This window comes from Pinus tabuliformis, chromosome 2_2 (assembly GCF_031772625.1).
Source record: "Pinus tabuliformis cultivar Carrire ecotype Pingquan chromosome 2_2, CPIR1, whole genome shotgun sequence".
Taxonomy (NCBI): Eukaryota; Viridiplantae; Streptophyta; class Pinopsida; order Pinales; family Pinaceae; genus Pinus; species Pinus tabuliformis.
Window position 1 is genome coordinate 855,914,841 of NC_142300.1, and position 15,640 is coordinate 855,930,480.

Consider the following 15,640-nt stretch of genomic DNA (forward strand, 5'->3'; position numbering starts at 1 on the left):
TTCATAAGAGGTTGTTCATTATGTGCTACAAGCAAGCCTAGCAATAGGAAGCTTGGTTTGTATACTCCTTTGCCGGTACCTTCTAGACCATGGGAGAGCATCTCTATGGATTTTGTAGGAGGTTTGCCAAAATCTAGAAAGAAGCATGATTATTTATATGTAGTAGTTGATCGTTTCAGCAAAATGTGTATACTTATGCCTTGTAAGAAAACTATAACTGCTGAACAAACTGCTGAATTATTTTTTCATCATGTATGGATTCACTTTGGTTTGCCTACTTCCATTATTAGTGACAGGGATTCCAGATTTGTGGGGAATTTTTGGTCCAACCTATGGGAGATGATGGACACAAAGTTGAAGAAAAGCACTGCTTTCCATCCGCAAACAGATGGACAAACCGAAGTTGTGAACAGAACCATTGTGCACCTCTTGAGAGGTTATTGTAGCAAGCATCCCAAACTTTGGGATGAACATTTGCACTACATACAACATGCTTACAATCATGCCAAGCACTCTTCCACAAACACCTCACCGTTTGAAGCTTCTTTTGGTTACTTGCCAAAATCACCTCTTGATTTCATTCTTGAGAAAGATGTCGCCATTGAGGGACATAGTGATATTGACAAAGCTCGTTCATTCATTGAGAGAATTCAGCAAATACATCAGCAAATTCAAGAACAGCTTGAGAAGAGTCAAGGCAAGTACAAGGAAAGACACGACAAGCATAGAGTCGATCGCAAGTTTCAAGAAGGGGATGAGGTATGGCTGTACATTAGTAAGGAAAGGATGCAAGGAGAAGGTAAAAAGTTGAAGCCTATTCGTTATGGCCCATTCAAAATCCTCAAGAAGGTTGGAAATAATGCTTTTCAATTAGATTTGCCTTCCTACATGCAAATGTATTCTGTTGTCAATGTGGAGAACTTACGTTTGTATGAACCTCCTTTGATTGCTGATCATGAAAGTGCTGTTCAGCTGCCATCTATAGAAGATTTCTCGCCAGAATTCTTAGATGAGCTGAAAGAAGATACAATCCTTGACAGAAGGACACGCACTTCAAGGAGGGGCAGTGTAGATTATGTTCGGGTTGGTTTCAAAGGTAGCAAACCGAACAAGGCAAAGTGGATGGAGGTGGACAGAGTGAGGGAGCTGTACCCTCACCTCTTTAACAAGTAGTTGAAGGCTTTTGGGGTCCAAAAGCTTCCCAATGGGGATGCGTGATCAGGTGTTCATATCCTAGTGTCGTAAAAAATGCTCAAAATTCAAAGTGCTCAGAACTGGTTCACAGCTGAACGACTGGAAAGTGCTCGTCCTCCCGATTCTGTCGCCGCAAACGGTTCGGAAAACGGTCGCCATATGAGGGAGATATGGCCAAAAGAATATTTTGCCCAGCACATTAGAAAATGTAATTTAAAAAAAAAAATTAAAAAAAGAATATTTCGAAGAATATTCCTTGGAATATTCCTTTCCAAGAGCCAATCAGAATATGCCACGTGGCAGGCCCGGAGGCCGCCACGTGGCCCTGGGTGACGTCAGCAGAGGTGTTAGGCGTATTTCAAAAGTTTGTGTGGGAGGGGCCGGGTTTGAACCCGCGACCTCTACCCTGCAACTCCAACGCTTTACCGTCATGCCAAAGTGCTTCACGTTGATGGATGGGCCGAAAGGTTTATTGATAAGGTTCAAAGTTGGAGGAGCGGGAAATAAAAAGGGGCCAGCCCCGCCCAACCACATGACCAGAGCTCCTGACCAGGGCTTAAGCCCATGACAACTGCCAGCGGATAATGGTTAAGGTTAATGCGGGAACGTGGCCACATGCCCGGTTAACGCGGGAACAAACCACCAGTCCAACCAAACGGCTAGCTCCAAACCCGGCACGCAATCCAATGCAGGCTAACCACCCACGAATCCCGGTCACATGCAGCATTAAACAGCAGTTAAACTGGCGGTCAGAACGACGACGGTTTTGGCGGAGCGCCAAATTTGGCGGTCCTGCCACATTTGGCGGCCTTAACTGGCCGTAACTAAATGCAACTGGGGTTTTGTTAGGGGAAATTGGCAGTCTGGAGTAAATGGCCATAACTTTGGCCCAGAAAGTCGGTTTTGGACGAATTTTTTATTGATTTTGGGTATTTTCGACCTTCTGAAGCCATTGGTGCAGGTCTTACAGCCATCAGAGGTCATTTGTATACGTTTTGGAGCCGTGAAAGTTCTAGGTGCCACCAAGGGCCAGTATTGGGAAGACTGTACAGGGTTGCAGGTATCCATTGGAGGTGATCCAATAGTCAATCCTGAAGGATTCAAGTGTTCTGAATCCATTTCTACCATCTATTTCTCCTGTAGATGCTTCTATTCAGTTGTATTTTCAATTTGAGCATTTTATAAAAACAAGGACAAGCCCATTTGGAGGCTTTGGACCCAGCAGATGTAGCCCAGGAGGGGTGAACTGCTTTATCAACTTCTTTTGCATCTGTGGTTGGTTTATTTTGCAAAACAAATTCGTTTTTATGTGTTAAACAGTAAAAAGAAATAATTCTGCTATGCTTAAATGGGTTGTAATCAGCTGAAAAGTTCATGTGTTTCATTTCTGCAAGACATGGGAAGCTTTTAAATATGTTTATTTCTGAATTGAATACCTTGCAAACAAATTTCAAGTAGTTTCAAATTCAGATCACTCTTCGAGGGGGAAACCTCCCACTGAGCAGAGCTCAATTACAATAAGACTCGATGATCTTTCCCTTACTAACTAAGACTATTTATAGCTAAATGACATCCAAAACCCTAACTACTAGTGGCCTTGTTGTCGCACAGATTGACACGACAACGCTCAGACCGGGGGCTGTCACTCTGATCCCCGATCTCTCCGTTTAAGCATGTCTCCCGCGACTAAGGGGGGTAGACCCTATGAAGTGACGAAGACCAACTGTCGACCAGTTGGTTGGGAGACACGATATGATGAGCACTAAAATGATTTAATTAATTTAGCAGACCAGTGCCTTAAGAGATTGATATTTAAACGATTACTTGTTAGATAATATAGAAATCTAAACCATGAATAGCAATCATTTGTCATCAAATAACTTAGAACAGTTCAAGATATTTGTTAAAACCACGAAGTTCCTATAATGACCAAATCTTAATAACGATATCCAACAATTAAAAATTTCGAAAAAGATCAATGCTTTAAAACACACAATTATGAATCATTAACCAGATATCATATGCAGCAAATCTTTGAGATGACCACTCATGTGCAGACTTATAAACGTTCATTCCACATCAATAATTTTGAATCTCAGCAGAAAAAATAAAATGCGACGAGCTGAGACTAAATCTGGCAAAAATTTTCAATTTTTTTTTTTTTTAATAAAATCTAAAAAAATTGAAACAATTTAAAATAAAACCAAAGCTTAGCAAATAAATGAAATTTAAACTAAAAAAATAAAATAAAATTTATTCCTAAATTAAAATCTAAATTAAAGTCTATTCTAAAGTCAAACTTAAAACTAAATAAAAAATTCTAATCCCAAATGAAAACCCTTTTTTTTTATATATATATTAAAATAAAATCTAAAAAAATATGAAACTACTGCAATAAATCTAACATTCAAACTAAAACTAAACAAAAAGAAAATAAAATAAACCTAAATCGAATCCCTAAAAGAAAACCCTTTCTAATGATGAACCACCATCTACGCAGACGTATATCGTGACGTTAAATTCAAAGTAGACCTACTATACTGCTGAAAACTGATATATGAGTTAACAAAAACAAAGAAATCGTGACCCTGATTCTAGCATGAGACGAGAAGGATGATCGCGCAAAAGGAAATTTCGGCAAGAGCACAGTCGATGGTGGCAGACAGAAATGGGAATCAGTTTGAAACTCACCTGAGTGCTTCGACTGAGACTGGATTTGCTACCTGGCGAGGACGAGGAATAGTTCACGCTGAGAGGCTTCTAAATGATGCGTCTCTTCTCTGATGTTGTCACACAGTCACGCCCACAAAAAAAAAAATTGAAAATCGATGCCTGATATAAACTCACGCCACTGTTTGAAAGTATGCAGCCTCTAGCAACCAGACGGCGGTGAGAAAAGCGCGTGGGTGTGTGCAGATCCGCGGAAATTCGATGGAGGAACGCAGGTATGAGAGACGGAAGGGAAGGTAAGATGCGATACGCAGGTAGAATGAGAGGCTCGGGCCAGCGTGGAGCAGCAAACGCAACTAATATATGAAAAAAATTGCCAGAAAACCTCAGCGCGTGATTTGCAGCCTCAGACAGGACTGTGTGAAACGTACAGGACGCAGGGAGTCGATAGTAGAAAGAGTCATTCGCTGGTGGCCCACATTATGTTTCTCACTGCAGGTTATTGGACGGTCGACAGAGAGCAACGATGGCAGATTACGATCAACAAAAAGCTGATGGGCAGATCAGCAACTGTGAAGCGAAATTTGCTATGCAGGTCTGGTTGTTTATGAATTTTCAGATGAAAGCAAACAACAAATGTTTTTATGCAAATGAAGATATATGGGAGGTGGAGCTTTTTGGCAGCCGGATGGTGGTCACAGTGCAGAAGCGTGGGTCCAGAAATTTCAAAAAAAGTTTGAATTAAATGCTCCAGAAACCCTGAAGAATTTCCCAAAAGGAAACCTGTACCTGCAATTGAAAGAAAATAAAACCCTAATTTTAAATCTGTGTATAAAGCAAAAATTTGAAACCCCAGATCAGCTGAGTAACTTACAGAATTTGACCCTTTAACAGCGAAATTTAGCAATAACAGTAGTAATATTTTCAGAATATTATAAAATTCAAATTTGCTGTGAAAAGGCTTAGAAAAATCTCTCATGCAAACCAGAAAAGTAAATTTAAATGATTAACCCAGGGTAAAAATTAGCTGGGCTCTGCAAGGAAGAGCCTGTGGGAGTTGGCTGGTTCAGCCTAGAACTTCCCCGAACGCCCACTAGTCCTTTTCAGTAATGGTTTCCTGCACAACTTGCTTCAACCATCAGTAAAGAGAGAGAAAATAATACTAGATTTCAAAAAGCAATGGAGATACCTGCCATTACTCTAGAAACCCTAATATCATTCAAACCCTAGCAAATGAACAAGATACCTGTGCTCACAATACTCTAAAATAAGCTGTTATTAATGGCTGAAATACAAAATATGCAGAAAATAAAATAGCTCACAACACTTTCAGAGAGTAACACCAGCAAGATTTGAACCCCAAAGTCTTCTTTTATTAACCAGAAAGTAGATTACAAGAGAGCTTCTTCAGCACAAGACTCACAGATCGAATGATCTGAAAATGACCCCTAGCACCCTACTTAAAGGAAATGATCCCAATGGCTAGTTCGAGTGATCCATGTTGAAATGATCTCGACCGTCGATGAGGATCAAGACATCTCTTAATCCCATTCGTCGAATTTATTAAAAAATGATATTTTGCATGCATTCTCTCAAAATATTATTATTTTATTATTTTAGGGTTTTTGCTTTATTTTATAATTTTTTATTATTTTTATTTTTTCATTTTTAAATTTTATTATTATTATTATTATTATTATTATTATTATATATATATTTTATTTTATTTATTTATATATATATATATATATATATATATATATATATACATATATATATATTTTTTAAATGGATCATCGAACTAAGCCTTTGGAAACATCACCTAGGACCTAGGACTTAGGACTCAAGAGGGGATTTAAAACATTTTCTAACCCTCAAGACACATTACATCATGACTTTTACAATTTACATCTTAAGGGGACAAACCCACTTATCATAGACCCTCATAAACCACCCAGTTCTGCGACACAACTATAATCTAGCAGATTAACACATTAGGATTCTCCTAAAATTTTAATGACAAAATCAATCCCAGCTTTGGGGTCAGGCTGAAGGAAAACTCTGCCTATCATGGATCGGTGAGACGAAAAACCTTCCGGGACGTAGATTATCATTAGAAAGTTAGGTCCACCGAGGCAATTTACATACACGACTCATGTCTGCTAAGATTATTTACTATTCACACATGCAGACTGGGTTTACAATTAAAATGATCAAGCTGCTGATGACTGCAGGATGGCACGGACATGTCGATCAAGTGCTACCCCTTTTTGCAAAGAAAAAGGGGGTGTACTGCATGGGTAGTTGACCGGTAGTGGTCAACAGGTCCCTTGCATAACACGGCTTATCCACTTTATTTTTAACTATGGCCCTTTACAACTAACTTTGGTCCCTTTTCTCTAATGCGGGTCAACCACTTAAATTATTAATACGGGCTTTATTGACTCTCTAACTAATTATGACTTTGACTCAGCCCATTGGGCTTATTACATAAATAAAGGGGTTAGGGTTGGATCCTAACATAAATGGTCCCTTGAGCTCGCACCGATCTGGAGTCTGATGCAATATTGCTATCAATCTGTCTCTTGGTGCCTCTAGAGGATTGGAGCACCACAAAGAAGAAAGTAATCCATTGGACAAGATCAGGTCTAGGAGGAGGCTGGAGAATGTGGTCTGGGTATTGGAAGAAACTAGATAGAACGTAGATCCCTCTGAACAAGCAAGAAAATATCGCACAGATCTCATTAAAAATAGGGCAATGGAAGATCAAATGCTCCTTGGTCTCAATCTCTCAGAGTTGGCACGGCTGGTAGATCCTGTCAGATTGATCAATCTGGTGGTCAGTCTCAATTTGCAGAATAGGCTTTATGGCTTGTAATACTAGCCTCTCTTTCTTATAAAAGAAAATAGGGATCTTTGGTTTTCTTTTTCAGTTTTTTCTAGCAGTGTAGTTTATTCCCTTCCCTGAGTTAATCAGAAAACAACGGAGAGTTTTCTAAGTTGTGTGTGCTGATATCTCTTTCCGTTTTCATTGTTGTTACGTTTCTGTTCACCTGTATTTTCAGATCTATCAATACCAGCAGTTTTGAGATTTAGCTTAGGGTTTTGTTAGTTGCAGATCTGATCACCACATACTGAAATTTTAACAAGGCCATTTCTCAGTTCCCAGAAACACAGGCTTTTGACTACCGGAGCTCTTTTACTAGCACTATTCCATACACATGATTTCTTCACATTGCAATTCACATGCACGAGATCACCCAGATTTACACCAGGAGTGTAGTTAGCTTGCCAAACCTTGCCTGTAAGGCTTTGGCTCCTTAAATCACCTCCAGATGAGCTTACCGCATGCTTTGTTCATGACTGAGAGTGTTATAAAGCCTAGAAACCCCCGTTTTTTTGGATGGCAGACGTTTCGACAGTAGATTAATTATTAATGGCACTCTTGTTTTATAAGAAGAGAAAGAATTCCAGATGCTTTGAAATCTATTTTCTGATTTTATTTATAAATGTAATTTTGCAATAATCATGGAATCCATTGGCATACGAGTTTTGGAAAATCTGAATCTGGAGGACATTAGTATTCCTTGAATATTAATCTATTTTCTTTTTTAATTGACAGTTGAAAGGTTATACAGACCTGTTATACTTATGCACAGAGGGCTGCAGTGAATTTCAGATGGTGGTGATTGCCAACTGTTATCACATATCAGTGTCAGGGATGTTGTACAACTGATAACACAATGCCATGGACGTCTTAAAGCCATGCTTGATGGATCTAATGGAGGTGAAAATAATCTTTATGATCTTGGTGAGCTTATTCTTTGTTTCTATATTCATCCATATTCTGTTGTTATTGTCTTAGCCGCTCTCTAGAAATTCTGCCCTGTTATATCTGAGTTTAAGCTGATTATGCTATCTTTCTCCTTGTAGATATCCAATATGGAGTTACAAACTAGTTGTATCAGAGCACCAAACTACTTTTGAAATCTGGATTCATCTCCATGTCTGTTTTTGGTACATGCATTCTCTTTATGCAGCAAACTGTGAGATGAATCTCGTTGTCTGAATAATACACTATATCAATATTGTGGGCAAAGAGTGTAACTGCCATGGAACATTTCTGTAACGATAGAAAGTTGAAACATTTACATCCAAGAATTTTTGCTGTTTCAACTTGTCTGAGTAGAACTCAGAATGTGGATTTCTGATGCTATTCCTCAGAAAACAGGTAAAGGAAATTTCTAACTTCTATCTGGGATGCAGCAAGTAATGCATGTCATTGGTAAATTTTTGCTGGAATGCACCATGAAGAAGTCCAAAATGCATAATGTGACTTGTGTGCTGTCTCTCTTGCAATGAAATTGGGAGCAATTTAGCTTTTCAGGCAGGTTGTGAGAGCCTTTTTCAATGAGACAACCTTACATATAACCAAGTATTAAATTTGATAGATCATCGAGACGTGAACTTAAATATCCTCAGACACCAGCTCTTGTCCACGAGTGTTTGGATGAAGTATTTATAAGGTTTGATGTGCTATCAATAGAACTAATTTTTATCTGCTTCTCCATCTGGAGAACTTCCATGATCTGGATTGTTGGGATGTTTGTTACTGTCAGGTGCTCCCTTGTCTTCTTAGTGTCATTTGCACTGAAATTAATGTTGTAAATTTTGGACAGTAGCTCTTCTGAGTGGAGATGCATGGTAGAGCAGCCTCTTGTCAAACCCCTTTCATGCATCCTCTTTTTTCAGGCTAGAGATTAGTTTTGTCCTATTATTTAGCACGTTTTGCTTATGCATGTCTCCATCTTTGATTTGTTTAAAAGGATGTTTATTTACTGCATGGTCCAATCAATCAGTTGTTTCAGTGATGTTTACCATTTTGTGCTTTGGATAGGGTTCAATATCATGATAAACCTTCATGATCTGCTACAGTGAACCAGGATCCCATGCACCAGTGGTAATGATACAATGGATTGGGTCTTGATCTAATGCACAAAGCTGCCCTACAACTGCAATGTACGTCATTTATGTAAACATTCATTTTGCATGAATTATATTATTAGCTTATAGCCCTCACTAAGGTTTGATTCCTCAAAGAAGTGGCTGTTGATTAGCGGAGATGTCATGGTCGTTAAGTCAGGCTGTATGGTATGCCCAAGTTGGAGTATATGGAAGTGCTGACCTCTTGAAAGGAAGTCAATAGCCAAACCTCATCATGGGAAGCTTTCTCGAGTTTTTGTATTGTTAGATGATAAAATTCTGGTTTTGAAGAAGTGCAGTGTGTATTAGCTATTGAGTTGACATTTTGCATCTACTTCCTGGAATTGGATCCTTTGTGTGAGGAATCAAAGCACTTCAGTCATTATCCTATAATTGACTTGATTAAACTGCATCCCTCTTTGGTGTTTCCAAGTTTCACAAAACATAATCATGAGCATTCAAAGGGTCAAGCCCATTGAAAAGCAGTTAATAGCCAAACCTCATCATGGGAAGCTTTTTTGAGTTTTTGTATTATTAGATGATAAAATTCTGGTTTTGAAGAAGTCCATCTAATTCCTGGACTTGGATTCTTTGTGTGAGGAATCAAAGCACTTCAATCATTATCCTATATTTGACTTGATTAAACAGCATCCCTCTTTGGTGTTTCCAAGCTTTACAAAACATAATCGTGAGCATTCGAAGGGTCAAGTCCTTTCTATGCTGTCATCAAAATAGGAATTTACTGGAATTGGAGACCTTAGCTGCGATAGACGTCTCTCTTCAACTTTACTTATACATTTGCCCTAGCTGGTAGATCAGTGTTGTACATTTCATACCTTTAACTTGCTACTTGTTCTCTTGCATTCAGCCAATCTTTAAAATCCTATGTTGATCTGTCTGAGACTCTGAAGTGATCCTCATCCTGAATATTCATCGGCAATTTTTAATTTGATGTATGCGTTTGTCAAACACCACTCTGCCCCTTCATTACCAAACTCTCAAAAGCACGTGCATACAAGTATAGTCTAGTTTGGCCTTTGAAGCTTCACATTCATTTCTATGATTGTCAAAGGCAAAAGTTATTAATGGTACAACTGTATGTTGATAGTAATGCAAATGTGCATGTTCCATACACCTGGAAGTTTCTGCCTCTTGTTGTCGAAATTCTATAGTATGTGCAATAGAATACAATTTTTCTGGTCTGATAATTACTTCGTAATATTTTCAATAAGTATTTCTCATGCCACTGTTATCATTTAATACTTACACATAAAATCTTGACTGTAAATGCAGCAGAAACAATAAAGATCATAGAAAGATAGTTCTTCACAATAGTAAATATTTTTACCTTGGGAAACCCAATCCTTGAGAAAACCCAACAACTTTTCGTAAAGAGAACTTGTTTTTTTCAGCAAGGTTTACAAATCAGAATTTGTCTAGAAAGTGCCAACATTACTGTTGAAAAGTGTAACTAGGTTCAGTCTTCATAATAACATACAATTATGATTTTATGTAATGAGATGTAAATAAGAAAAATAAAATTACTATATTGACTTGCTTCATGGGTTTCATGAGCATGAGATTTTGTTTTTGAGTCAAGACTACCATTGAGAGTCTTTAGGATTTATTTATCATCTAGTCATAAAATGTTAAGTGTCATTGTCATGTAAATGAAGTCATGTTACACTTTGTAAAAGGTCAATCTTGTCTATGTAAAGTATCCTCCAAGAAATTGTCACCTAACCTCTTCAAGTCGGCCTACAAACGATGAAGAAACTGCTAGATAAAGTTGGCCTAACTCCCACTGTCAAGTTGGCCTAAAAACCCAGTGAAGAGGTGTATAAATAGAAGAACTCGGCCTCCATTCAAAGCAAGCAATTCGATCTGAATTCTGTCTAAGAGAAGTGCGAAGAAAAGGTGCAGAAGAAAGTGTGAAGTAAGGACAATGAAAGTGTTTCTTCTAGGGCTGCGAAAGTCATCCTTTTGGGACAACGGAGAAGGGATCTTTTGGATCAACGAAAGAGGCAATCTTTTGGGGCAGTAAACATGATTCTTCTGGGACCTGCGAAGTGGGGTTTCTTCTAGGATAGCAAAGGAAGGTATCTTCTGGGGCAACAAAAGAAGACTCTTTTGGGTAATCGAAGTAGAGACCGGGTTTCTCTAAACCTAGAGATCAAGATTCTCTCGGGAAGTTGTGAAGGAGCAGTGGAAAAGATAGAGACCGAGTTTCTCTAAAAGGAGTCGAGGAGATGCAGTTCAAGTTCAAGAAGAAAGGCGAATGAAGGAAGAGGTAGAGCATCAAAAGGTGCTTGAGATGATACTAGAGTCAAGGGTCTGTGCCATGGTCTTGGTACTTATCAATTCAAGATCTAGAAGAAGAATTTTGATCGGGTTTTCCTCTCAAAAGGTGAGAGGTTTTGGCCCTAGCTGAAGGAGCCTACATACTGTGTCACTTGTCTTTTATGCATATTGGTAATTGTCTTGATGGAAGAACACATTAATAAGCTAACATAGAAAAGACTATAAGATTAAGAAGTAAAAGTGCATCACAAGCAATTATCAAGCAAAGAAATTGTTATCTTTGAATGCCTTAGATTTCTCAACATGGTATTAAAGCGTAGGTGCTGAAGACAAGAAAGGGTAGTCAAGAACAAGTAGACACAAGAGAATTGATCTTACAAAAGAAAGGCATCAAAGCAAGTCGAAGGTTATCAATGCAAAAAGATCAAGATCTACATCAAAGAAACCCTAGATTGAAGAAGGAAGCAGAAAGAAAGACTGAAACACTAGGAGCACTTCAGATATCATCACATCATCAAAGGAGTGAAAGCTCTTCAATAGAGGAGGAAGACTAGAACGTTCAAGAAGGATCGTGAATAAAGCTCTCTCATCAATCAATTAAGAAGAAGATCCTCTGTTAACATCGAGATTGAGGAAGCAAGCAACAATCACTCAAGTAATTTTATGACTATATCTGATAACATCAAACTGTCTTTTGTGCAACGAAAGCAATAAATTGGTTGGGGTTGTAAATTTCGTTGCATGGAAGAAAAGGACAAGCTTAAATCTTATTGAGAATGAGGTCATGGATCACATTAAGGGATCGATAACCCAACCTCCAAAAGAAGATACTCAAGCACATGCTAGATACATGAAAGGAGAAGTGAGAGCCCAAAGGATTCTTATAGAATCTATAAAAGACTCTCTAATCCCATATGTATCAAAATTGGAGACTGCAAAAGCTATATATGACAAATTGGTAGATTTGTTTTCCGTAAGTATTGCAGGAGAAGTAATCTCTCTAAGGCAAGAATTCTACAAACTGAAGATATCGAAGGAAGATGGAATAACCTCATATTTCATGAGGATATCAGTTATTTGAGTTCAATTACAAAACTAGGAGAAGTTATGTCTGATAGAGAGATGACCACAGTGGTACTAAATGCACTACCGGAAGAATGGGGTAACTTCACTTCAAGTTTATATGGGAAGAAAGAGACTACTCCATTTCAAGATCTATGGTCACTCTATAAGATCAAAGAAACTAGACTGAAGACAAACATTGATGTTGGACCAAGTGAACAGAATCAAGCATATGCTGTGATTACATGAAGAAAAGGAAAATTTGGAAAGTTCGGTCCTCCAAAGAAAAGGAAGAACATGGATAAGATAAGAAGAGACTATCATAATTGTAGTAAGGACAAGAGGAATAGGGAAGAAGCTCACATTATTGAAGAAGTGAAAGAACCTGAGTCAAAGAAGCTTAAGAATGAAGAAGTAAAATATCTCTAATATGATTGAGATGATCTTCTTCTAGAAGGTACTTTCCACTTGTAAATTATAGATGGGGTGCAGTGTAAATAAGATAGGATGCCTCAGATTATAAAATAGCATTATAGAAGCACTAGAAGTAAGAGCTTGTGACATGGGAAGCATAAAGTATGTCTGGTACAAATCCTAGTGATTACAAAGAATATGAAGCTCTTAGGAAACCTCGTTAATACTTATATAAAGTAGCAGAGGTCATCATCGTCTGGGACCATCATAGTCAACAAAGAAAACATCTGCTAGGTGAAGATACAAAACATCCTTGAGTTTCTCTGATGGAATCCTAATCAAAGGATTCATTGATGTAGAAAGAAAAGCAAGGTTTTCATTAAGAATTCCAACTTGTGGGATTCAAGGGGTGATGGCATGATGACATAACATGAAAGCAGGATAAAATCCTTTCGAATGAAGCTGCTATAGGAAGTCTTGATGACCAAAACAAAAAATGAGGTATGTATGCTTACATAAATAATTATGAAAGTCATGTCATATGGTTGCATATGGTATGGATCACTATTTCCATCTTGGGAAATATGATCAAAAGAGAGGATCTCTTCCTCTGAAGAATTGCAGCGAAGCATAAGTCACAGTAGATGAAATCAACATAATATGTTCTCATATGAATCATGAGGAAGCTAACTACAATTAAGGAACTATAATTGGAAGCTCATGGGAATGAAGTGTGAAAAGATAGGAAGAGGTCATGATAATATGCAACGAAGGTAGAAGGTATTCAACATCCAAATTCCAAGAAGATTTAACTAGAATATCTCCCAAAAAGATGTGAAGACTCTAATGAAAGTCTGAAAAAGATGAAGACCCTTGACAATGGATATTTGTGGGAGATGTGTCAATCTACATGCAGGATGCTGATACTTACAAGATGTCGTCGTGAAAGATCATCACAAAGGTAATTTTGATTTGAAGTGTTCATTGATTATTTTTGAACAAATATCTAGATAGGCTTATGTAAGATTGCCAAAGGGAAATCTGCGGATAACTTCCAAGTGGACCATATAGAAGGATGTAATATCCCTCCGAAAAATATGGCTTGAAAGTAGAATGACACGAGGCAGAGCCAGATGGAAAATCTGTTGGATCACTTTCTGATGAGTTGAGGACATGACTAACTCATGGATAAAAGTGATGAATGATCTGTGCCCTATGTAGAAAGTCTCCCCCTCCCCCCTCCCCCCCAAAAAAAATGAAGACTCCTTGACAAAGAAGAAATTCATGATATCGAAGGGAGGAGCTCTTCAATCAATTGATTGTTCGAGGATCTCCACATGAGGAGCTGTGGTAGGTCCCTAGTTAAGAGGGAGCTTGAAAAGAAGTTTTTTACTTGGAAGAAACTTGGAAATTCCTAAGCAGAGAACTTAGGTACATTCCTTTGTAATAGGAAAGAGTACATTCCTTTAATGGAATATGTCCTCCTGGTTTGTAAAAGGAGAGATAAACTTGTTGTTTTGGTCGTCACCTGGGAAGACAGAATGGAAGATTGTGTAATCATTTGGTATCCGATACTCTTAGGGGATGAGATAGGGCATCCCATTAAAGAGCTGTCGTGGAGGACTGATATTCTTTGTGGGATTGGGGAGTCCAAGAAAAGAATAGTCCTCATGGAACATATCTTGAGAGAACGCGGGTGGGGTATGTTCCGAGTGAGACAATGATGAGTTTGTCTATAAATCATTAGTCTCGCCAACGTTGGGCTCTGATCTTGTGGAGAGATAGCGCTGTTAGTCAAGGCCTTGCTATATAACAATGCTGATTGATATGATCCTATACAAATGTGTTATGCATCCGAAATCTTCTTATGAGAGATTCTTTAGATTGAGAAAGTCCAAGTACCATTATGAATGCCTCCCTATTTAAGAGGGAGTGTTGAAAAGTGTAACTAGGTTTGGTCTTCATAATGACATACAATTATGATTTTATGTAATAAGACGCAAATAAGAAAAATAAAATGATTATATTGACTTGCTTCATGGGTTTCATGAGCAAGGGATTTTGTTTTTGAGTCAAGACTTCCATTGAGAGTCCTTAGGATTTATTTATCATATAGTCATAAAATGTTAGAGTCATTGTCATGTAAATGAAGTCATGTTACATTTTGTAAAATGTCAATCTTGTCTATGTAAAGTATCCTCCAAGAACTTGTCACCTAACCTCTTCAAGTCAACTTACAAACGATGAAGAAATTGGTAGATAAAGTTGACATAAATCCAACTGTCAAGTCGACCTAAAGGCCCAGTGAAGAGGTGTATAAATAGAAGAACTCCACCTCCATTCAAAGCAAACAATTCGATCTGAATTCTGTCCAAGAGAGATGCGAAGAAAAGGTGTAGAAGAAAGTGCGAAGTAAGGACAATGAAAGGGTTTCTTATAGGGTTGCGAAAGTCATTCTTCTGGGACAACGAAGAAGGGATATTCTGGATCAGCGAGAGGCATTCTTTTGGGGCAGTAAACATGATTCTCCTGGGCATACAAAGAAGACTTCTTCTGGGACCTGTGAAGTAGGGTTCCTGCTGGGATAACAAAGGAAGGTATCCTCTGGGGCAGCAAAAGAAGACTCTTTTGGGTAATGGAAGTAGAGACCGAGTTTCTCTAGACCTAGAGACCGAGATTCTCTAGGGAAGTTGTGAAGGAGCAGTGGAAAAGATAGAGACCGAGTTTCTCTAGAAGGAGCCAAGGAGAAGCAGTTTAAGATCAAGAAGGAAGGCGAAGGAAGGAAGAGGTAGAGCATAAATGTTAGTGACAAGGTTTTTGAGAGGATGCTAGAGTCAAGGGTTCGTGTCATGGTCTTGGTACTTATCAATTGAAGATCTAGAAGAAGAATTTTGATCAGGTTTTCCTCTCAAGAAGTGATAGGTTTTGGCCCTGGCTGAAAAAGCCTACATATTGTGTCACTTGTTTTTTATGCATATTGGTAATTGCCTTGGTGAAAGAACACATTAATAAGCTA

The 15,640-nt window shown here is 38.3% G+C and overlaps 1 protein-coding gene across 1 annotated transcript in view; it reads left to right on the forward strand.

Moving 5' to 3' along the window:
• Nucleotides 1-8,116, forward strand: part of LOC149195665 (uncharacterized) — a 137,506-nt gene extending 129,390 nt beyond the window's left edge. The window contains exons 3-4 of the mRNA XM_089405395.1: nucleotides 7,487-7,675; nucleotides 7,798-8,116. The gene's annotated coding sequence lies outside the window, so the exon portion shown is untranslated. The remainder of the gene's footprint in view (nucleotides 1-7,486; nucleotides 7,676-7,797) is intronic.
• Nucleotides 8,117-15,640: the final 7,524 nt, after the last annotated feature.